A 25707-nucleotide genomic window follows, 5' to 3' on the forward strand; every position below is an offset into this window, starting at 1 on the left:
TCGCTGCGATGCGAAGAAAATTACCGAGCGAACAACTCGGAATGACCACCTATGTGCACTGCAGGGAAGGCAGATTTAACATGTGCAGAGAGAGTTAGATTTGGGTGTGGTGTGTTCAATCTGCAATCTAATTTGCAGTGTAAAAATAAAGCAGTCAGTATTTACCCTGCACAGAAACAAAATAACTCACCCAAATCTAACTCTTTCTGCACATGTTATATCTGCCTCCCCTGCAGTACACATGGTTTTGCCCAACTGCAAACAAAATTCCTGCTGCGATCAACTTGGAATTACCCCCATCGAATTACCCCCATTTTCACACTGCTCGTGTATATAAGACATAGTTTGGATCGTAATACGCGTTACAACCGCAAAAACTATGAAGAGGATGGGGGCATATACGCAGGGTCCATCCTGTGCGTGTGCCTACATTTTCTCCGGGTGCCCCGCAGAAAATGCGAATGCCTCTGCCTGTCAATCAGTAGAGGGCGTACCTTCGCAGGTATATCGCGATCATGAGCCATGTCTCCCATTTTTGTCATTATAGGTGCTCTGTGAGCTGCTGGCCATGCCCCAGCCCCTCTGTCTCCCGTGAATAGACATTGAGGCTTATTCAGACCAGATCGCTTCAATTTATTTTCACCCAGCGGGCAATCAGGTCTGCACTGCACATGCGTATGCGCCACAATGCGTAAGTGCGACGGTCCGGAGATCACAAGAAGATTGACAAGAAGAGGGTGTTTGTGTGGGTGGCAACTGAATGTTTCTAGGGAGTGTCCGGAAAAACACTGGAGGGACCCGGCGTTTTGTGGGAGGATTTGTGACGTCACCTCAATGGCTGAGTAAGTGCTGAGCTGTGCAGCTCTTGTGCACATGTGATCACACACCTGCACAGCAAATTTTCCCTTCCGCTGTAGGCGGCAACTACCCGATTACAGGGATGCAAAAAACACACCCTAGCGATCAGGTCTGAATTACCCACAATGTGCATATTTGCAGAGCAACAAGCTACAGGGAGCCTTCCACCCCCCCCCCCCTTCCCCATGACTATGGGACACTGCGGCCCCCACAGGGGGGGGGGAGGGGTTGTTTAGGTTAGCTGGACATTCCCAAAAAAAGTGACTGTCCTGCAAAAATTGGTATAGTTGGGAGGTATGTTCAAATACATTTATTGTTTTGCATGCAGGGTAAATACTGTCTTCTTTGACATTTAGCCACAAATGCTGCACAGCTGAATTACAGTATTACACTGCAATTAACAGTTATGCTAGGACATTCCCCCTCCCAAATCTACCTCTCTCTGCATGTTACATCTGTCCCGCAGTGGCGTGCGGTGAGGTCAGTGGCTAGTGAGGCACTACAGCCATAATTTCCGCCGAATCCTGCCGATGACCCTTAGCCAATGCCCGCTACTGCCTCTGAGCCGATACCCGCTGCCACCGCCAATGGCATACAAACTCTCCCACAATCAACTGACCCAGCCCTCCACCACTAATTTCTATCTCAGTCCGATGCCGCCAATGCCCGCTGCCTGCCTGCTCATTGTTCTTGTTATATATTATACATTTTTAAAGAAAAAAAAATGAGTGTTTGGGACTGGGAAGGGTGAGGGAGGAGGACATGAATGCAATTTTGTTGTCCAGGGCTTCCATTAACTTAAAGGAGAAGGGTCTGAATGGGTTAAAAAAAAATGCGTGAGGTCCCCCCTCCTTAGTATAACCAGCCTCGGGCTCTATGAGCCGGTCCTGGTTATTTAAATACTGGGGGAAAAATTGGACAGGGGTTCCCCGTATTTAGACAACCAGCACCGGGCTCTTAGAACGGTCCAGGTTCCAAAAATACGTGGGACAAAAGATGTAGGGGTCCCCCATATTTTTAAAACCAGCACCGGGCTCCACTAGCCAGAGAGATAATGCCACAGCCGGGGGACACTTTTATGTAGGTCCCTGCGTCCCTGGCATTAGCCCTCCAACTAGTCAACCCTGGCCGGGGTTCCCTGGAGGAGTGGGGACCCCTTAAATCAAGAGGTTCCTCCCCTCGAGGCACCCAAGGGCCAGAGGTGAAGCCCGAGGCTGTCCCCAGCACCCCTGGGTGGTGGGTGCCGGGCTGATAGCCATGTGTGTAAAAAAAGAATATTGTTTTTTTGTTGTTGTGGAACTACAAGGCCCAGCAAGCCTCCCCCGCTTGCTGGTACTTGGAGAACCTCAAGTACCAGCAGGCGGGGAAATAACGGGCTTGCTGGTACCTGTAGTTCTACAACAACAAAAAATACCCAAATAAAAACACAAACACACACAGCGTGACAGTAAAATTATTGAGACAGGCTGTAGCATGTGGGTGCATGTAACCCTATAAAAGTGATGGATTGGGTGACTATTACAATACCCACTGTTGCTGTCTGAAAAATTATGGATTTATAGATTGCTCTCCCGAGACGTTTTTTTCTAAAATGCACCACAGGTATGGATGGATAGTATACTTGACGACACAGAGGTAGGTAGAGCAGTGGCCTACTGTACCGTACTGCTATATATTATAGAGATGAGCGCCTGAAATTTTTCGGGGTTTGTGTTTTGGTTTTGGGTTCGGTTCCGCGGCCGTGTTTTGGGTTCGAACGCGTTTTGGCAAAACCTCACCGAATTATTTTTGTCGGATTCGGGTGTGTTTTGGATTCGGGTGTTTTTTTCCAAAAACACTAAAAAACAGCTTAAATCATAGAATTTGGGGGTCATTTTGATCCCAAAGTATTATTAACCTCAAAAACCATAATTTACACTCATTTTCAGTCTATTCTGAATACCTCACACCTCACAATATTATTTTTAGTCCTAAAATTTGCACCGAGGTCGCTGTGTGAGTAAGATAAGCGACCCTAGTGGCCGACACAAACACCGGGCCCATCTAGGAGTGGCACTGCAGTGTCACGCAGGATGTCCCTTCCAAAAAACCCTCCCCAATCAGCACATGACGCAAAGAAAAAAAGAGGCACAATGAGGTAGCTGTGTGAGTAAGATTAGCGACCCTAGTGGCCGACACAAACACCGGGCCCATCTAGGAGTGGCACTGCAGTGTCACGTAGGATGTCCCTTCCAAAAAACCCTCCCCAAACAGCACATGACGCAAAGAAAAAAAGAGGCGCAATGAGGTAGCTGTGTGAGTAAGATTAGCGACCGTAGTGGCCGACACAAACACCGGGCCCATTTAGGAGTGGCACTGCAGTGTCACGTAGGATGTCCCTTCCAAAAAACCCTCCCCAAACAGCACATGACGCAAAGAAAAAGAGATAGTATACTCGTAACTAGTATGTATGTATAAAGAAAGAAAAAAAAACCACGGTTAGGTGGTATATACAATTATGGACGGGCTGCCGAGTGCCGACACAGAGGTAGCCACAGCCGTGAACTACCGCACTGTACTGTGTCTGCTGCTAATATATAGACTGGTTGATAAAGAGATAGTATACTCGTAACTAGTATGTATGTATAAAGAAAGAAAAAAAAACCACGGTTAGGTGGTATATACAATTATGGACGGGCTGCCGAGTGCCGACACAGAGGTAGCCACAGCCGTGAACTACCGCACTGTACTGTGTCTGCTGCTAATATATAGACTGGTTGATAAAGAGATAGTATACTCGTAACTAGTATGTATGTATAAAGAAAGAAAAAAAAAACCACGGTTAGGTCACTGGTATATACAATTATGGACGGGCTGCCGAGTGCCGACACAGAGGTAGCCACAGCCGTGAACTACCGCACTGTACTGTGTCTGCTGCTAATATATAGACTGGTTGATAAAGAGATAGTATACTCGTAACTAGTATGTATGTATAAAGAAAGAAAAAAAAACCACGGTTAGGTGGTATATACAATTATGGACGGGCTGCCGAGTGCCGACACAGAGGTAGCCACAGCCGTGAACTACCGCACTGTACTGTGTCTGCTGCTAATATATAGACTGGTTGATAAAGAGATAGTATACTCGTAACTAGTATGTATGTATAAAGAAAGAAAAAAAAACCACGGTTAGGTGGTATATACAATTATGGACGGGCTGCCGAGTGCCGACACAGAGGTAGCCACAGCCGTGAACTACCGCACTGTACTGTGTCTGCTGCTAATATATAGACTGGTTGATAAAGAGATAGTATACTCGTAACTAGTATGTATGTATAAAGAAAGAAAAAAAAACCACGGTTAGGTCACTGGTATATACAATTATGGACGGGCTGCCGAGTGCCGACACAGAGGTAGCCACAGCCGTGAACTACCGCACTGTACTGTGTCTGCTGCTAATATATAGACTGGTTGATAAAGAGATAGTATACTCGTAACTAGTATGTATGTATAAAGAAAGAAAAAAAAACCACGGTTAGGTCACTGGTATATACAATTATGGACGGGCTGCCGAGTGCCGACACAGAGGTAGCCACAGCCGTGAACTACCGCACTGTACTGTGTCTGCTGCTAATATATAGACTGGTTGATAAAGAGATAGTATACTCGTAACTAGTATGTATGTATAAAGAAAGAAAAAAAAACCACGGTTAGGTCACTGGTATATACAATTATGGACGGGCTGCCGAGTGCCGACACAGAGGTAGCCACAGCCGTGAACTACCGCACTGTACTGTGTCTGCTGCTAATATAGACTGGTTGATAAAGAGATAGTATACTACTAATATTATATACTGGTGGTCAGGTCACTGGTCACTAGTCACACTGGCAGTGGCACTCCTGCAGCAAAAGTGTGCACTGTTTAATTTTAATATAATATTATGTACTCCTGGCTCCTGCTATAACCTATAACTGGCACTGCAGTAGTGCTCCCCAGTCTCCCCCACAATTATAAGCTGTGTGAGCTGAGCAGTCAGACAGATACATAATATATATAGATGATGCAGCACACTGGCCTGAGCCTGAGCAGTGCACACAGATATGGTATGTATGTGACTGAGTCACTGTGTGCTGTGTATCGCTTTTTTCAGGCAGAGAACGGATTATAAATAAAAGTGGTGGTCACTGGTCACTATCAGCAAAACTCTGCACTGTACACTACTGAGTACTCCTAATGCTCCCCAAAATTAGTAAATCAAGTGTCTAAACGGAGAGGACGCCAGCCACGTCCTCTCCCTATCAATCTCAATGCACGTGTGAAAATGGCGGCGACGCGCGGCTCCTTATATAGAATCCGAGTCTCGCGATAGAATCCGAGCCTCGCGAGAATCCGACAGCGTCATGATGACGTTCGGGCGCGCTCGGGTTAACCGAGCAAGGCGGGAAGATCCGAGTCGCTCGGACTCGTGAAAAAAAACATGAAGTTCTGGCGGGTTCGGATTCAGAGAAACCGAACCCGCTCATCTCTAATATATTATATTATTTATTATTATTATTATCCTTTATTTATATGGCGCCACAAGGGTTCCGCAGTGCCCAATTACAGAGTACATAAACAAATAATCAAACAGGAAAACAGCAACTTACAGTTGACGACAATATAGGACAAGTACAGGGTAAATAAACATAGCTACATCAGCAGATGACACTGGAATAAGTATCAGGTGGCAGAAGACTGCTGGATTTGGTGCAGCTGAAGATTATTAAAGTAGGTAAATAGGTTGAGGGAAAGTGGAAGTAGGAGAGGAGACTGTAAGGGAATCCGAGCAGAAGAATTGTAGAAATGCAGGTGAGAAAAGCAGTGTAGGCTCAAGGGGTGTAGATTTAGTATGAAATGAGTCAAAAGCGTAGATAAAGTGGGTGCAGAAATGTATTTGGAGTGTAAGAAATGAAAGGATTGTGAGAGGTTTAAGAAGCAATGGTAATTATGTTAGATGTTTTAAGTGTTTGCAGGTAAAATTGCATTGGTGCAGCTGTGCTTAAAAAACAAAATTACAATAATACAGATACAGGCATTTGTAGGTGAAATGGATGGTTTATGAAATGTCCAAGTAAGGTAGTTCTGTGCTATGTAATCAGATGCAACAATCAGGAGGTGAGTGATCTGAGGAGTAAGTGACTCACATTTGTTATTAGTTCTTCAGTTTTCTTTGTTTTGTTAGATTGGTGTGCTTCTGTTTTCCTTCTTTTTCACTTCAATTGAACACTGCTGTTATGTGTCAATTTTATCACGCTTTTATAAAAATGCACGCTTAGATCAATAAATGCACAGCCAAATGGCTTTGCACAGACTACACCATTGGACTTTAGTAGAAGACTATTACAAGTGAAACCAATAATTGAAATCTGTAACCACACCCCACCCCCTCAAATGCCAGGCAATAAATTACCTTAAAAACAACAACCAGGCATTCCACAAAGATTAAACTGGGTCTATATCATTCAAAACTTTAAAAAAGTACTTCAAAATCACATTCTATGCAATAATGTTTCAATTTGCATTACCCAGCAGAATTAGCTTTGCATATATAGATATAGTGCAGCAGAATAGATTGGTGGTTGTAGTCAATTGTAATTACCTGTAGGTGACAAGAAGAGAAGAAACGTCAATTCACAATCGATATCAGCTGAAGATAAATTAACGCTGATTGAACGCTGCGTTATGTGTCAATTTTATCACGCTTTGATAAAAATGCATGCTTTGATCAATAAATGCACAGCCAAACAGCTTTGCACATCCTACACCATTGGACTTAAGTAGAAGTCTGGTGGTCAGCAAAATTTTGCACTGTCCTCCTACTATATATAGTGCGCACAACTACTAAAATACACCACAGGTATGGATGGATAGTATACTTGACGACACAGAGGTAGGTAGAGCAGTGGCCTACTGTACCGTATTGCTATATATTATATACTGGTGGTCAGCAAAATTCTGCTCTGTCCTCCTACTATATATACTGCGCACAACTACTAAAATACACCACAGGTATGGATGGATAGTATACTTGACGACACAGAGGTAGGTAGAGCAGTGGCCTACTGTACCGTACTGCTATATATTATATACTGGTGGTCAGCAAAATTCTGCCCTGTCCTCATGCTATATAATACAATGCAGCACAGATATGGAGCATTTTTCAGGCAGAGAACGTAGATATTTTCAGCACACTGAGCACAGATATTTGCAGCACACTGAACACAGAAACCGAGAAAACGCTGCACGTCCTCTCCCTATCATCTCCAATGCACAAGTGAAAATGGCGGCGACTCGTGGCTCCTTATATAGAATAGAATAGCTGCTGACGGGCACGATTGAGGGAGGAAAGGGACATTTGAATCCAGCCCATAGATGCAATGTGAATATGTAATTTGTACCTTCCTATCTTAAAATATATATACAGTGTATATGTCACAATTGAGGGCCTGAGCTGACTGGAGGCAGCCTCAGTTGTAGGGGCTGAGGTGTAGTGGAATCTGGGAGGTTGTATCAGACCCCTGGACATGTAAGTTAAATGTAGAAGAATTGCCCGAAGGCGTGCCCACGACAACCAGGATAAAAGTCAATGATGTTTATTTTGACAAACTCCATGCATCACAGCAGTAATAAAAGAGAAACATAAAATCAGCAGAGAAATAATACAGTTCCTGGGTACTACAGGAGGACAAGGACCACAGGGCTCTGGTAGTATGAGACAGTTCTTATTATCTTCTAGTTGGAAAGTCCTTACCAGGCCCGACTGTAGCAATGGAGATAGCCCAGGATCATACTAGCTGGTGTTCCAGGAAAAGCTGGGCTGCTGTGGATAAAATGGCTGCTGTGGGTACTGGCTGAAACCAGACTGATGTAAGCACGGAGTGGATTGCTGGATGGAACCAGCCAAATAATAAATGAAGCTTGAGAGCGATGAAATATGATTGATATATGGCGTTTGAGAGCGGTGAAATAATAGTGCCGGTGGTGAGTGGTAATCTGCGGAAATGATACCGGCACTTTAAGAAGAGCTGATCTCTGCTGGAAGCTAGGCTGGAAGCAGGTAAATCTGTAACTGGAAACAGATGAGTCCCAGAGGACTGGAGAGTCAGGCTGCACCGCAGGTGGTAGACTAGAGCGGGTCTCTTTAGTGGAGGTTTGGAGATGGTAACTGGAACCTGGAAAACAACCACGGGAGAGAGACAAACTGGAACTAGGTTTGACAACCAAATCACTGACGCCTTCCTTGCTCAGGCACAGAATACTTATACCTGCAGCAAGGAAGGGATTGGCTAGGCAATTATGCAGATTACAATGGAAACAGCGGATTGGTGGAAATGAACAGGTGACAGAATCCAACATGGCTGCGCCCATGCAGACACTTGGAGGGAAGATTGGTTTGATAATCCATGTGGGAACTTTAACAGCAATGGCGGCGCCGGCCACAGTAAACAGGAGACGCCAGACTGATGAGTGCACATTTGAACCACGCGGGCAACAGCGGAGGCCGCGGCTGACATAAGCGCCACTCTGACATCCTGCATGCAGAAACTCAGGGACGGCGGCGGAGGCCGCGGGAGATGCCATTCAAGATGTAACATGGCGCCGCTGTGACAGCGTCTCAGAGTGACAGGAGAGGAGGCAGGAATGGGGACATCAGAATAACAGATGGGATCCGGTCCTGGAGCGCTGAGCCAGCCTTAGGAGGCATCTGAAAGGTAAGTTATGGCGTCCAGATACCCGGATCGTGACAGTATACACTAGAGGTCTTTCCGAACCCCCTAATCCTAACATTGTAATTTGCTTTAGGGCGCACCTCCAATTAGTCTAGTGTTTCTTGCTGCCTTTCCAATGAAGCAAGTTTAATTTAGTAATAGGTGAAAAACCATCCCTACAAAGGTGTTAATCAGAGACTTGGCTTTGTGGACACTTTTCAGAGAACAAATTTGTTAGCATAAAAATAAAGCCAGAAAATGAAGAGCTGTTTAATCACTCAATTGGATTTTTTTTTGCCGGCATATTTCTTTTTCTCTGCAACCCACTGCTAAATTGTGCTTCCTAGCTGTTTTTATTAAATCACTGAATCAAATCTAACTCTGATTACATCAGAAAAGGCCAGGTACCCTACACCATAACAGGGGGTTTGAAATTTTGACTTGTCTACTTAAAGATCACCAAAATCTGATAACAAGGTCAATTACGTCCCTGGGTGGGATTGAACCACCAACCTTTTGGTTAGTAGCCGGACACACTAACCGATTGCGCCACAGAGACACTTCGTAAAAAGTACATACTGACAAAGGCTAATAAGCATACATCTAGAACGTTTCCTAGAAAAACTTTAAAAAGTCAATAATCTGGAGAGTTTTTGTAAAATGTTTCTTCCATCAACCAACGAAGAAACACATTGGTACTTTCCCATGATGAGTGAGTGCTTCAGGATCTCTTGCACGTGAAGCATGTGCAGCAGAGTACTGCAATAGAAGCATGCTGGGCCCATAACCCAGAGGTAGGCAGATTGAAACTATCCTTTGCTATATGCATTTTTTTTGTTAATCTAAGTAATCAAAACTGGGATTGATATTTTTGCTCTTTTATTTTTACTTGAAGTACAATAACTTTTACAATTTTAATTTGTTTGAATAGTATATTGACAGTATAGTTTTCTTTAAAAAATCCACTTAATTTTCTTTACCCTATTATTAAAAGGGTAATTGACAAAAACAAACTACATTGTCACCAGAAGAGCAATACAAAATGTACAAGTGATATATTAAAATCATCTTTCCAGCTTGAATTTCAATGATGCATTGGGGCAACGATTTTGTGAGAAACATCTTCACCCTTAAATAAAGATTTTCTTAATTCCTTACCTGTGTGCTAATTAGATATCACCTTGTTTTCACATTAAACAGACTTCCACATGAGAAAGCAGCAAGGATGCAGTGGCGTTAATGTTTCCTGGTGTCAACCTGTATTATTTCAGTAGACATTGAAATGAGGATGCATCTTGCTGCCTTTCCAATGAAGCAAGTTTAATTTAGTAATAGGTGAAAAACCATCCTTACAAAGGTGTTAATCAGAGACTTGGCTTTGTGGACACTTTTCAGAGAACAAATTTGTTAGCATAAAAATAAAGCCTGAAAATGAAGAGCTGTTTAATCACTCAATTGGATTTTTTTGCCAGCATATTTCTTTTTCTCTGCAACCCACTGCTAAATTGTGCTTCCTAGCTGTTTTTATAAAATCACTGAATCAAATCTAACTCTGATTACATCAGAGAAGGCCAGGTACCCTACACCATAAGAGGAGGTTTGACATTTTGACTTGTCTACTTAAAGATCACCAAAATCTGATAACAAGGTCAATTACGTCCCTGGGTGGGATTGAACCACCAACCTTTTGGTTAATAGCCATACACACTAACTGATTGCGCCACAGAGACATTTTGCAAAAGTACATACTGACAAAGGCTAATAAGCATTCATCTAAAACGTTTCCTAGAAAAACTTTAAAAAGTCAATAATCTGGAGAGTTTTTGTAAGATGTTTCTTCCATCAACCAACGAAGAAACACATTGGTACTTTCCCATGATGAGTGAGTGCTTCAGGATCTATTGCACTTACATGTGCAGCAGAGTACAGCAATGGAAGCATGCTGGGCACATAACCCAGAGGTAGGCAGATTGAAACTATCCTCTGCTATATGCATTTTTTTTTTGTTAATTAAAGTAATCCAAAACTGGGATTGATATGTTGGCTCTTTTATTTTTACTTACAGTACAATAACTTTTACCATTTTAATTTGTTTTAATAGTATATTAAAAGTATTGTTTTCTTTCAAAAATCCACTTAATTTTCTTTACCCTATTATTAAAATGGTAATTGACAAAAACAAACTACATTGTCACCAGAAGAGCAATACAAAAAGTACAAGTGATATATTAAAATCATCTTTCCAGCTTGAATTTCAATGATGCATTGGGGCAACGATTTTGTGAGAAACATTTTCACCCTTAAATAAAGATTTTCTTAATTCCTTACCTGTGTGCTAATTAGATATCACCTTGTTTTCACATTAAACAGTCTTCCACATGAGAAAGCAGCAAGGATGCAGTGGCGTTAATGTTTCCTGGTGTCAACCTGTATTATTTCAGTAGACATTGAAATGAGGATGCATCTTGCTGCCTTTCCAAAGAAGCAAGTTTAATTTAGTAATAGGTTAAAAACCATCTTTACAAAGGTGTTAATCAGAGACTTGGCTTTGTGGACACTTTTCAGAGAACAAATTTGTTAGCATAAAAATAAAGCCAGAAAATTAAGAGCTGTTTAATCACTCAATTGGATTTTTTTTGCCAGCATATTTCTTTTTCTCTGCAACCCACTGCTAAATTGTGCTTCCTAGCTGTTTTTATAAAATCACTGAATCAAATCTAACTCTGATTACATCAGAGAAGGCCAGGTACCCTACACCAGAACAGGGGGTTTGAAATTTTGACTTGTCTACTTAAAGATCACCAAAATCTGATAACAAGGTCAATTACGTCCCTGGGTGGGATTGAACCACCAACCTTTTGGTTAATAGCCGTGCACACTAACTGATTGCGCCACAGAGACACTTTGCAAAAGTCCATACTGACAAAGGCTAATAAGCATTCATATAAAACTTTTCCTAGAAAAACTTTAAAAAGTCAATAATCTGGAGAGTTTTTGTAAGATGTTTCTTCCATCAACCAACGAAGAAACACATTGGTACTTTCCCATGATGAGTGAGTGCTTCAGGATCTCTTGCACTTACATGTGCAGCAGAGTACTGCAATGGAAGAATGCTGGGCCCATAACCCAGCGGTAGGCAGATTGAAACTATCCTCTGCTATATGCATTTTTTTTTTGTTAATTAAAGTAATCCAAAACTGGGATTGATATTTTGGCTCTTTTATTTTTACTTAAAGTACAGTAACTTTTACCATTTTAATTTGTTTTAATAGTATATTGACAGTATTGTTTTCTTTCAAAAATCCACTTAATTTTCTTTACCCTATTATTAAAATGGTAATTGACAAAAACAAACTACATTGTCACCAGAAGAGCAATACAAAATGTACAAGTGATATATTAAAATCATCTTTCCAGCTTGAGTTTCAATGATGCTATCACTGACCTGGTTTGGGAGTGTTGTGGACTCGGGGCTTCTTCCGATGACCGGGAAGAGGAACCGCCACTGGGTCGTAGTAGAGATGGCCGGATGTAGGTCTTCCTCATGCAGAACTAAGACGGCAGGCGGGAGGCCCAGAGGAATTCTTGTAGGTCTCCTGTAAGACAAGACTTGTAGAAATAATGAAGGCTGGGGTACTGAGATATTGGAGACACTGTGGTATTGAAGGCACTGAGGTACTGGGAGTACAGGGAGTGCTGGGAGACCCTTGGAGGCACGGAGGTGTTTGGAGGCACGGAGGTGCTTGGAGGCACGGAGGTGTTTGGAGACACCGAGGTGTTTGGAGGGACGAGGTGCTTGGAGGCACGAGGTGCTTGGAGACACGGAGGTAACTGGAGGCACGGAGGTGCTTTGAGGCGCGGAGGTGTTTGGAGGCACGGGGTGCTTGGAGGCACGAGGTGCTTGGAGGCACGGAGGTGCTTGGAGGCACGGAGGTAACTGGAGGCACGGAGGTAACTGGAGGCACGGAGGTAACTGGAGGCACGGAGGTGCTTGAGGCGCGGAGGTGCTTGGAGGCACGAGGTGCTTGGAGGCACGAGGTGCTTGGAGGCACGGAGGTGCTTGGAGGCACGGAGGTGCTTGGAGGCACGAGGTGCTTGGAGACACGGAGGTAACTGGAGGCACGGAGGTGCTTGTAGGCACAGGATGCTTGGAAGCACAGGTTGCTTGTAGGCACAGGATGCTTGGAAGCACAGGATGCTTGCAGGGACAGGATGCTTGGAAGCACAGGATGCTTGCAGGGACAGGATGCTTGGAAGCACAGGATGCTTGCAGGGACAGGATGCTTGGAAGCACAGGATGCTTGCAGGGACGAGGGAGCTCTGGATCATAGCTTCCACAGGAGAAACGAAGATACTCAGGCATCGGATCTCTGCCTGGTATCTGATTTTAAATTCCCCGCCCTAGCCTGATTGGCGGAGCAGGCAGGTGACGTCAGACCTGCTCCGCCTCCTTGCCCTTGCTTGTGATGGCGGCGCCCTTGCTTCCGGGAAGCCGCCGGAGAGCAGCGCCGACCCGCCGCTGAAGCCGGAGACTGACAGGGGAAGAGAGGCGCCGGGCAGACCAGGCCACCCGCAGGGACAAGCGCGGTCGCCGCTGCCCGAGGTTCGTGACAGTACCCCCTCCTCCAGGAGTGGCCCCTGGACACTTCCCGGGCTTAGTCGGATGTCTGGAGTGGAAGATCCGAATCAGACGAGGAGCCGTTACTTCAGTAGCCCCAATCCAACTTCTCTCCTCAGGTCCATAACCCTTCCAGTCCACCAAGTACTGTAATTTTTTATGAAGATAACGAGAGTCCAGAATAGCTTTGATTTCAAACTCCGCTCCAGCTTCTGCCACTACGGACGTTGGCCTTGGGAGTGCTGAGTGGAATCGATTCAGTATGAGGGGACGGAGTAGAGAAACATGGAAGGCGTTAGGTATGCGAAGATGGGCAGGCAAACCCAGTTTACAGACCACAGGATTTAAGACTTGTAGCACAGGGTAAGGACCGATGAACCTTGGAGCGAATTTCATGGTGGGCACCTTCAACCGGAGATTCCGTGTGGACAGCCATACCCTGTCCCCAACTTTATATTGAGGTGCGGCTTGCCGTTTCTTATCTGCAAAGAACTTGTACCGAACAGAAACCTGCTTAAGATTAGCATGAACCTTTCTCCAAATTTGTCCAAAGTGTCGTAGAGTGGACGCTACAGCAGGAACCTCTATTATCGGAAGGCTTGGAAATTCCGGAACACGGGGATGGAACCCGTAGTTGACGAAAAATGGTGATTCCCCAGTGGAAGAATGAAACAAATGGTTATGGGCAAACTCCGCCCAAGGCAACAACTCCACCCAGTTGTCCTGTGAAGGAGAGAGATACAACCGAAGAAAAGTCTCTAGATCTTGATTGACTCGTTCCGTTTGTCCATTTGTTTGGGGATGATAAGCCGACGAAAACTTAAGTTTAATGTGTAGAGTTGAACAAAGGGCTTTCCAAAACCTGGCGGTGAACTGTACTCCACGGTCAGAAACAATCTCTTGTGGCAACCCATGCAAACGAAAATGTTCTCGGATAAACAATAGAGCCAGTTTCGGTGCTGTCGGAAGACCAGTCAAGGGCACAAAGTGTGCCATCTTCGAAAAACGGTCAACGATAACCCAAACGGTGTTGCAACCCTTGGAACAGGGCAAGTCAGTGATGAAGTCCATGGAAATGTGAGTCCAGGGTCTCACAGGGATAGGCAGAGGACGAAGTAACCCTGCAGGAGGCAGACGAGGAGATTTATGTTGTGTACATTGGGGACATGAATTAACGCAATCTTGTACATCCTTCCTCATGGTGTTCCACCAGTAAGACCTTTGCAGAAACTTGTACATCTTCTGAGCGCCGGGATGACCGGAAAACTTGGAGTTATGGACCCACCGTAGTATTCCTGGGCGGAATCTAGCTGGTACGGACATTCTTCCAGGAGGAGGAGCTGGAGTAGTTAAAGCAGCAGAGACAGAAACTGGATTCAGAATTAAACCCCGCTCCGGAGGTTCATCCTCGTCTGTGGGAACCTGTGAACGGGAAAGCGCATCTGCTTTAATATTGAGAGTCCCGGCACGGTACTTGATAATGAACGAGAATCGGGAAAAGAAAAGTGCCCATCTCGCCTGGCGAGGATTCAAACATTGTGCGGATTTGATGTACAGTAAATTCTTGTGATCCGTGTAGATGGTAAACACATGTTTAGCCCCTTCTAGAAGATATCTCCATTCTTCCAAGGCAGATTTGATTGCCAAGAGTTCCTGGTCTCCAATAGAGTAATTTCGTTCGGCTGGAGAGAATTTACGAGAGTGGAAGCCACACGGATGTAATTTCTTATCAGAGGAATGCTGGGAGAGGACAGCCCCCACCCCGACTGAAGATGCATCAACTTCTAAGAAGAAGGGTTCCTCGAAATTTGGTTGTTGGAGAACTGGAGCCGTCGTGAAAGCTAACTTTAAGCGAGAAAAAGCTACAATGGCTTCCGGAGGCCACAAACTAGGATTAGAACCCTTTCTCGTCAGGGCAGTAATGGGTGCAACAATGGTGGAGAAACCTTTAATGAATTTCCTGTAGTAGTTCGCAAAGCCCAGGAACCTTTGTATTGCTTTCAGGGAAAGAGGCTGAGTCCAATCACGAATGGCCGACAACTTTTCCGGATCCATGCGAAGCTCCGTCCCCGAGATGACATAACCGAGGAACGGAATAGATGTTACTTCAAAGGTACATTTGGAAAGCTTGGCGTAGAGATGATTCTCTTGTAAACGGTGTAGCACCTCTTTAACTTGAGTCCTGTGTTCGACAAGATTCTTGGAAAAAATCAGTATGTCGTCCAGATATACCACAACGCTCTGATACAGCATATCACGAAAGATTTCGTTGACGAATCCCTGGAAAACCGCGGGAGCATTACTAAGACCAAACGGCATCACCAAGTATTCGTAATGCCCATCTCGGGTATTAAAGGCAGTCTTCCATTCATCCCCCTCTCGGATGCGTATAAGATTATAAGCTCCTCTCAAGTCGAGTTTTGAAAAAATGCGGGCACCACGAACCCTATCAAATAACTCTGTGATTAGTGGCAAGGGGTATTTATTCTTAATAGTAATGTCGTTTAGGCCGCGGTAGTCGATGCATGGTCTCAACCCCCCGTCCTTTTTCTTCACGAAAAAGAAGCCTGCACCAGCAGGGGAGGAAGAGGGGCGAATGAATCCCTTGAGCATATTGGACTTAATATACTCCGACATGGCTTGAGTCTCGGGAAGAGACAGAGGATATGTGCGACCACGAGGTGGCGTCTTCCCTGGGACAAGGTCAATAGGGCAGTCCCAAGGCCTGTGAGGTGGTAACAGGTCAGCAGCTTGTTCCGAAAATACGTCCTTGTACCCTTGATATGCCTCCGGAATGTGCTCTTCATCCGTTTTGGAGGTAACACGGAGCGGACAAACAGGAGTAAGACAATTAGTGTGACAAAAGGAACTCCAGGACAGAATTTGTGACGACTTCCAATCGATGTGGGGGTTATGACTTTTCAGCCAAGGCATTCCAAGAACCAGATCATGGGGCATTTCTGGGATTACCAAGAGTTCCAAATCTTCCTGATGTAGAGCCCCGACCCGCAGCTTAACTGGCCCCGTGCGCCACATTATGAGACCTTTGGAAATTCTAGTCCCGTTGATAGCCGTCAGTGAAATTGGCCGCTCGATAGGCCGTAACTTTAAACCCAAACTTTGGGCACAGAAGGAAGAAACGAAGTTCCCTGCAGCTCCGGAATCCAATAGGGCTTCACAAGACCTGGAGACTGAATTGGAGACTAGAGTTACTGGAAGCAAGCAGTCCGAAGTTGGAGAAGCTTTTGTCGTAACTCCCAGCTTGACTCCTCCGGAACAAGCTAGGTCTGCCCGTTTCCCGGACGGACTTTACAAGATTTAAGAAAATGATCTGCGGCTCCACAGTAAAGGCAGAGTTTACCCTCACGACGACGCTGTCGTTCTTCCGGAGACAGTCGGGAGCGGTTAATTTGCATGGGCTCATCTGAGCTAGGTGAGGCCACCGGCCTAGGAGTAGGATTCCGGAACCTGGAACGATCCGAACGGTTACGTTCTCTTCCACGCTCCTGCATCCGAAGATCCACCTTGACGCAAAGGGAAATCAAATCTTCTAATGGATCCGGCAGATCTCTAGTAACCAGCTCGTCTTTCAGCCGGTCGGAAAGACCGTTCCAGAAGGCAGCTCTCAGGGCATCATTATTCCAGCGTAGTTCGGAAGCAATGGTCTGGAAATGAACCACGTACTGGCCCACGGAACGGGCGCCCTGCCGAACACGGAGCAAATCGGAAGAAGCAGTGGTCATTCTGCCGGGCTCGTCGAAAATCCTTCGAAAGGACGAGATGAAGTTGGTGTAGTTGGAAACCATGGGATCAGATCGTTCCCATAATGGAGACACCCAATCCAAAGCAGAACCTTCCAACAGAGAAATAATATATGCTACCTTGGACCGGTCTGTAGGAAAGTTGTGTGCAAGTAGCTCGAAATGTACCTCGCACTGGTTCAAGAAACCACGACAATTTTTGGGATTCCCATTATAGCGGGACGGAGTAGGCAACTGAAGGCGTGGAGTGACACCGGCCGATGGTTGAACATTGCTGGCAACGGCAACTGGTGCGACTGCTGGAACAGGAGCCGGAATTACTGAGGCCAGAGACGCCTGAATCTGATCCAGACGCCCGGACAACTGCTGGAGGTACTGCATCACCTGACCTTGTGCTGCTTCCTGACTTTGCACTCGAGAAGCCAGGTTCTGGATGGCACTAGAGTCCGTGTTCCGATCCCCCGAGTCCATGAGGCCTGAGTATACTATCACTGACCTGGTTTGGGAGTGTTGTGGACTCGGGGCTTCTTCCGATGACCGGGAAGAGGAACCGCCACTGGGTCGTAGTAGAGATGGCCGGATGTAGGTCTTCCTCATGCAGAACTAAGACGGCAGGCGGGAGGCCCAGAGGAATTCTTGTAGGTCTCCTGTAAGACAAGACTTGTAGAAATAATGAAGGCTGGGGTACTGAGATATTGGAGACACTGTGGTATTGAAGGCACTGAGGTACTGGGAGTACAGGGAGTGCTGGGAGACCCTTGGAGGCACGGAGGTGTTTGGAGGCACGGAGGTGCTTGGAGGCACGGAGGTGTTTGGAGACACCGAGGTGTTTGGAGGGACGAGGTGCTTGGAGGCACGAGGTGCTTGGAGACACGGAGGTAACTGGAGGCACGGAGGTGCTTTGAGGCGCGGAGGTGTTTGGAGGCACGGGGTGCTTGGAGGCACGAGGTGCTTGGAGGCACGGAGGTGCTTGGAGGCACGGAGGTAACTGGAGGCACGGAGGTAACTGGAGGCACGGAGGTAACTGGAGGCACGGAGGTGCTTGAGGCGCGGAGGTGCTTGGAGGCACGAGGTGCTTGGAGGCACGAGGTGCTTGGAGGCACGGAGGTGCTTGGAGGCACGGAGGTGCTTGGAGGCACGAGGTGCTTGGAGACACGGAGGTAACTGGAGGCACGGAGGTGCTTGTAGGCACAGGATGCTTGGAAGCACAGGTTGCTTGTAGGCACAGGATGCTTGGAAGCACAGGATGCTTGCAGGGACAGGATGCTTGGAAGCACAGGATGCTTGCAGGGACAGGATGCTTGGAAGCACAGGATGCTTGCAGGGACAGGATGCTTGGAAGCACAGGATGCTTGCAGGGACGAGGGAGCTCTGGATCATAGCTTCCACAGGAGAAACGAAGATACTCAGGCATCGGATCTCTGCCTGGTATCTGATTTTAAATTCCCCGCCCTAGCCTGATTGGCGGAGCAGGCAGGTGACGTCAGACCTGCTCCGCCTCCTTGCCCTTGCTTGTGATGGCGGCGCCCTTGCTTCCGGGAAGCCGCCGGAGAGCAGCGCCGACCCGCCGCTGAAGCCGGAGACTGACAGGGGAAGAGAGGCGCCGGGCAGACCAGGCCACCCGCAGGGACAAGCGCGGTCGCCGCTGCCCGAGGTTCGTGACAGATGCATTGGGGCAACGATTTTGTGAGAAACATCTTCACCCTTAAATAAAGATTTTCTTAATTCCTTACCTGTGTGCTAATTAGATATCACCTTGTTTTCACATTAAACAGACTTCTACATGAGAAAGCAGCAAGGATGCAGTGGCGTTAATGTTTCCTGGTGTCAACCTGTATTATTTCAGTAGACATTGAAATGAGGATGCATCTTGCTGCCTTTCCAATGAAGCAAGTTTAATTTAGTTATAGGTGAAAAACCATCCCTACAAAGGTGTTAATCAGAGACTTGGCTTTGTGGACACTTTTTAGAGAACAAATTTGTTAGCATAAAAATAAAGGCAGAAAATGAAGAGCTGTTTAATCACTCAATTGGATTTTTCTGCCAGCATATTTTTTTTCTCTGCAACCCATTGCTAAATTGTGCTTCCTAGCTGTTTTTTATAAAATCACTGAATCAAATCTAACTCTGATTACATCAGAGAAGGCCAGGTACCCTACACCATAAGAGGGGGTTTGAAATTTTGACTTGTCTACTTAAATATCACCAAAACCTGATCACAAGGTCAATTATGTCCCTGGGTGGGATTGAACCACCAACCTTTTGGTTAGTAGCCAGACACACTAACCGATTGCGCCAAAGAGACAATTTGCAAAAAGTACATACTGACAAAGGCTAATAAGCATTCATCTAGAACGTTTCCTAGAAAAACTTTAAAAAGTCAATAATCTGGAGAGTTTTTGTAAGAATTTTCTTAAATCAACCAACGAAGAAACACATTGGTACTTTCCCATGATGAGTGAGTGCTTCAGGATCTCTTGCACTTACATGTGCAGCAGAGTACTGCAATGGAAGCATGCTGGGCCCATTAACCAGAGGTAGGCAGATTGAAACTATCCTCTGCTATATGCATTTTTTTTGTTAAAGTAATCCAAAACTGGGATTGATATGTTAGCTATTTTATGTTTACTTAAAGTACAATAACTTTTACCATTTTAATTTGTTTTAATAGTATATTGACAGTATTGTTTTCTTTCAAAAATCCACTTAATTTTCTTTACCCTATTATTAAAATGGTAATTGACAAAAACAAACTACATTGTCACCAGAAGAGCAATACAAAATGTACAAGTGATATATTAAAATCATCTTTCCAGCTTGAATTTCAATGATGCATTGGGGCAACGATTTTGTGAGAAACATCTTCACCCTTAAATAAAGATTTTCTTAATTCCTTACCTGTGTGCTAATTAGATATCACCTTGTTTTCACATTAAACAGACTTCCACATGAGAAAGCAGCAAGGATGCATTGGCGTTAATGTTTCCTGGTGTCAACCTGTATTATTTCAGTAGACATTGAAATGAGGATGCATCTTGCTGCCTTTCCAATGAAGCAAGTTTAATTTAGTAATAGGTGAAAAACCATCCTTACAAAGGTGTTCATCAGAGACTTGGCTTTGTGGACACTTTTCAGAGAACAAATTTGTTAGCATAAAAATAAAGCCAGAAAATGAAGAGCTGTTTAATCACTCAATTGGATTTTTTTGCCAGCATATTTCTTTTTCTCTGCAACCCACTGCTAAATTGTGCTTCCTAGCTGTTTTTATAAAATCACTGAATCAAATCTAACTCTGATTACATCAGAGAAGGCCAGGTACCCTACACCATAAGAGGGGATTTGAAATTTTGACTTGTCTACTTAAAGATCACCAAAATCTGATAACAAGGTCAATTACGTCAATGGGTGGGATTGAACCACCAACCTTTTGGTTTATAGCTGTACACAGTAACTGATTGCGCCACAGAGACACTTTGCAAAAGTCCATACTGACAAAGGCTAATAAGCATTCATCTAAAACGTTTCCTAGAAAAACTTTAAAAAGTCAATAATCTGGAGAGTTTTTGTAAGATGTTTCTTCCATCCTCCAACGAAGAAACACATTGGTACTTTCCCATGATGAGTGAGTGCTTCAGGATCTCTTGCACTTACATGTGCAGCAGAGTACTGCAATGGAAGCATGCTGGGCCCATAACCCAGAGGTAGGCAGATTAAAACTATCCTCTGCTATATGCATTTTTTTTGTTAATTAAAGTAATCCAAAACTGGGATTGATATTTTTGCTCTTTATTTTTCATTAAAGTACAATAACTTTTACCATTTTAATTTGTTTTAATAGTATATTGAAAGTATTGTTTTCTTTTAAAAATCCACTTAATTTTCTTTACCCTATTATTAAAATGGTAATTGACAAAAACAAACTACATTGTCACCAGAAGAGCAATACAAAATGTACAAGTGATATATTAAAATCATCTTTCCAGCTTGAATTTCAATGATGCATTGGGGGCAACGATTTTGTGAGAAACATTTTCACCCTTAAATAAAGATTTTCTTAATTCCTTACCTGTGTGCTAATTAGATATCACCTTGTTTTCACATTAAACAGACTTCTACATGAGAAAGCAGCAAGGATGCAGTGGCGTTAATGTTTCCTGGTGTCAACCTGTATTATTTCAGTAGACATTGAAATGAGGATGCATCTTGCTGCCTTTCCAATGAAGCAAGTTTAATTTAGTAATAGGTTAAAAACCATCCCTACAAAGGTGTTAATCAGAGACTTGGCTTTGTGGACACTTTTCAGAGAACAAATTTGTTAGCATAAAAATAAAGCCAGAAAATGAAGAGCTGTTTAATCACTCAATTGGATTTTTTTGCCAGCATATTTCTTTTTCTCTGCAACCCACTGCTAAATTGTGCTTCCTAGCTGTTTTTATAAAATCAATGAATCAAATCTAACTCTGATTACATCAGAGAAGGCCAGGTACCCTACACCAGAACAGGGGGTTTGAAATTTTGACTTGTCTACTTAAAGATCACCAAAATCTGATAACAAGGTCAATTACATCCCTGGGTGGGATTGAACCACCAACCTTTTGGTTTATAGCCGTACACACTAACTGATTGCGCCACAGAGACACTTTGCAAAAGTACATACTGACAAAGGCTAATAAGCATTCATCTAAAACGTTTCCTAGAAAAACTTTAAAAAGTCAATAATCTGGAGAGTTTTTGTAAGATGTTTCTTCCATCCACCAACGAAGAAACACATTGGTACTTTCCCATGATGAGTGAGTGCTTCAGGATCTCTTGCACTTACATGTGCAGCAGAGTACTGCAATGGAAGCATGCTGGGCCCATAACCCAGAGGTAGGCAGATTAAAACTATCCTCTGCTATATGCATTTTTTTTGTTAATTAAAGTAATCCAAAACTGGGATTGATATTTTTGCTCTTTTATTTTTTATTAAAGTACAATAACTTTTACCATTTTAATTTGTTTTAATAGTATATTGAAAGTATTGTTTTCTTTTAAAAATCCACTTAATTTTCTTTACCCTATTATTAAAATGGTAATTGACAAAAACAAACTACATTGTCACCAGAAGAGCAATACAAAATGTACAAGTGATATATTAAAATCATCTTTCCAGCTTGAATTTCAATGATGCATTGGGGCAACGATTTTGTGAGAAACATTTTCACCCTTAAATAAAGATTTTCTTAATTCCTTACCTGTGTGTTAATTAGATATCACCTTGTTTTCACATTAAACAGACTTCCACATGAGAAAGCAGCAAGGATGCAGTGGCGTTAATGTTTCCTGGTGTCAACCTGTATTATTTCAGTAGACATTGAAATGAGGATGCATCTTGCTGCCATTCCAATGAAGCAAGTTTAATTTAGTAATAGGTGAAAAACCATCCTTACAAAGGTGTTAATCAGAGACTTGGCTTTGTGGACACTTTTCAGAGAACAAATTTGTTAGCATAAAAATAAAGCCAGAAAATGAAGAGCTGTTTAATCACTCAATTGGATTTTTTTTGCCAGCATATTTCTTTTTCTCTGCAACCCACTGCTAAATTGTGCTTCCTAGCTGTTTTTATAAAATCACTGAATCAAATCTAACTCTGATTACATCAGAGAAGGCCAGGTACCCTACACCATAAGAGTGGGTTTGAAATTTTGACTTGTCTACTTAAAGATCACCAAAATCTGATAGCAAGGTCAATTACGTCCCTGGGTGGGATTGAACCACCAACCTTTTGGTTAATAGCCATACACACTAACTGATTGCGCCACAGAGACACTTTGCAAAAGTATATACTGACAAAGGCTAATAAGCATTCATCTAAAACGTTTCCTAGAAAAACTTTAAAAAGTCAATAATCTGGAGAGTTTTTGTAAGATGTTTCTTCCATCAACCAACGAAGAAACACATTGGTACTTTCCCATGATGAGTGAGTGCTTCAGGATCTATTGCACTTACATGTTCAGCAGAGTACAGCAATGGAAGCATGCTGGGCACATAACCCAGAGGTAGGCAGATTGAAACTATCCTCTGCTATATGCATTTTTTTTTGTTAATTAAAGTAATCCAAAACTGGGATTGATATGTTGGCTCTTTTATTTTTACTTACAGTACAATAACTTTTACCATTTTAATTTGTTTTAATAGTATATTAAAAGTATTGTTTTCTTTCAAAAATCCACTTAATTTTCTTTACCCTATTATTAAAATGGTAATTGACAAAAACAAACTACATTGTCACCAGAAGAGCAATACAAAATGTACAAGTGATATATTAAAATCATCTTTCCAGCTTGAATTTCAATGATGCATTGGGGCAACGATTTTGTGAGAAACATTTTCACCCTTAAATAAAGATTTTCTTAATTCCTTACCTGTGTGCTAATTAGATATCACCTTGTTTTCACATTAAACAGACTTCCACATGAGAAAGCAGCAAGGATGCAGTGGCGTTAATGTTTCCTGGTGTCAACCTGTATTATTTCAGTAGACATTGAAATGAGGATGCATCTTGCTGCCTTTCCAATGAAGCAAGTTTAATTTAGTAATAGGTGAAAAACCATCTTTACAAAGGTGTTAATCAGAGACTTGGCTTTGTGGACACTTTTCAGAGAACAAATTTGTTAGCATAAAAATAAAGCCAGAAAATTAAGAGCTGTTTAATCACTCAATTGGATTTTTTTTGCCAGCATATTTCTTTTTCTCTGCAACCCACTGCTAAATTGTGCTTCCTAGCTGTTTTTATAAAATCACTGAATCAAATCTAACTCTGATTACATCAGAGAAGGCCAGGTACCCTACACCAGAACAGGGGGTTTGAAATTTTGACTTGTCTACTTAAAGATCACCAAAATCTGATAACAAGGTCAATTACGTCCCTGGGTGGGATTGAACCACCAACCTTTTGGTTAATAGCCGTGCACACTAACTGATTGCGCCACAGAGACACTTTGCAAAAGTCTATACTGACAAAGGCTAATAAGCATTCATATAAAACTTTTCCCAGAAAAACTTTAAAAAGTCAATAATCTGGAGAGTTTTTGTAAGATGTTTCTTCCATCAACCAACGAAGAAACACATTGGTACTTTCCCATGATGAGTGAGTGCTTCAGGATCTCTTGCACTTACATGTGCAGCAGAGTACTGCAATGGAAGCATGCTGGGCCCATAACCCAGCGGTAGGCAGATTGAAACTATCCTCTGCTATATGCATTTTTTTTTGTTAATTAAAGTAATCCAAAACTGGGATTGATATTTTGGCTCTTTTATTTTTACTTAAAGTACAATAACTTTTACCATTTTAATTTGTTTTAATAGTATATTGACAGTATTGTTTTCTTTCAAAAATCCATTTAATTTTCTTTACCCTATTATTAAAATGGTAATTGACAAAAACAAACTACATTGTCACCAGAAGAGCAATACAAAATGTACAAGTGATATATTAAAATCATCTTTCCAGCTTGAATTTCAATGATGCATTGGGGCAACAATTTTGTGAGAAACATCTTCACCCTTAAATAAAGATTTTCTTAATTCCTTACCTGTGTGCTAATTAGATATCACCTTGTTTTCACATTAAACAGACTTCCACATGAGAAAGCAGCAAGGATACAGTGGCGTTAATGTTTCCTGGTGTCAACCTGTATTATTTCAGTAGACATTGAAATGAGGATGCATCTTGCTGCCTTTCCAATGAAGCAAGTTTAATTTAGTAATAGGTGAAAAACCATCCCTACAAAGGTGTTAATCAGAGACTTGGCTTTGTGGACACTTTTCAAAGAACAAATTTGTTAGCATAAAAATAAAGCCAGAAAATGAAGAGCTGTTTAATCACTCAATTGGATTTTTTTTGCCAGCATATTTCTTTTTCTCTGCAACCCACTGCTAAATTGTGCTTCCTAGCTGTTTTTATAAAATCACTGAATCAAATCTAACTTTGATTACATCAGAGAAGGCCAGGTACCCTACACCATAACAGGGGGTTTGAAATTTTGACTTGTCTACTTAAAGATCACCAAAATCTGATAACAAGGTCAATTACGTCCCTGGGTGGGATTGAACTACCAACCTTTTGGTTAGTAGCCGGACACACTAACCGATTGCGCCACAGAGACACTTTGCAGAAAGTACATACTGACAAAGGCTAATAAGCATACATCTAGAACGTTTCCTAGAAAAACTTTAAAAAGTCAATAATCTGGAGAGTTTTTGTAAGATGTTTCTTCCATCAACCAACGAAGAAACACATTGGTACTTTCCCATGATGAGTGAGTGCTTCAGGATCTCTTGCACTTACATGTGCAGCAGAGTACTGCAATGGAAGCATGCTGGGCCCATAACCCAGAGGTAGGCAGATTGAAACTATCCTTTGCTATATGCATTTTTTTTTGTTAATTTAAGTAATCAAAACTGGGATTGATATTTTTGCTCTTTTATTTTTACTTAAAGTACAATAACTTTTACCATTTTAATTTGTTTTAATAGTATATTGACAATATAGTTTTCTTTAAAAAATCCACTTAATTTTCTTTACCCTATTATTAAAAGGGTAATTGACAAAAACAAACTACATTGTCACCAGAAGAGCAATACAAAATGTACAAGTGATCTTTCCAGCTTGAATTTCAATGATGCATTGGGGCAACGATTTTGTGAGAAACATCTTCACCCTTAAATAAAGATTTTCTTAATTCCTTACCTGTGTGCTAAT

General features: G+C 42.9%; 1 non-coding gene across 1 annotated transcript; it reads right to left on the minus strand.

The window, feature by feature from the left end:
- Positions 1–9070: 9070 nt before the first annotated feature.
- TRNAS-ACU (transfer RNA serine (anticodon ACU)) lies at positions 9071–9144 on the minus strand. The gene has a single exon. It is a non-coding gene; the product is annotated as a tRNA-Ser (tRNA).
- Positions 9145–25707: the final 16563 nt, after the last annotated feature.

This window comes from Pseudophryne corroboree, unplaced genomic scaffold (genome assembly GCF_028390025.1).
Source record: "Pseudophryne corroboree isolate aPseCor3 unplaced genomic scaffold, aPseCor3.hap2 scaffold_1065, whole genome shotgun sequence".
Taxonomy (NCBI): Eukaryota; Metazoa; Chordata; class Amphibia; order Anura; family Myobatrachidae; genus Pseudophryne; species Pseudophryne corroboree.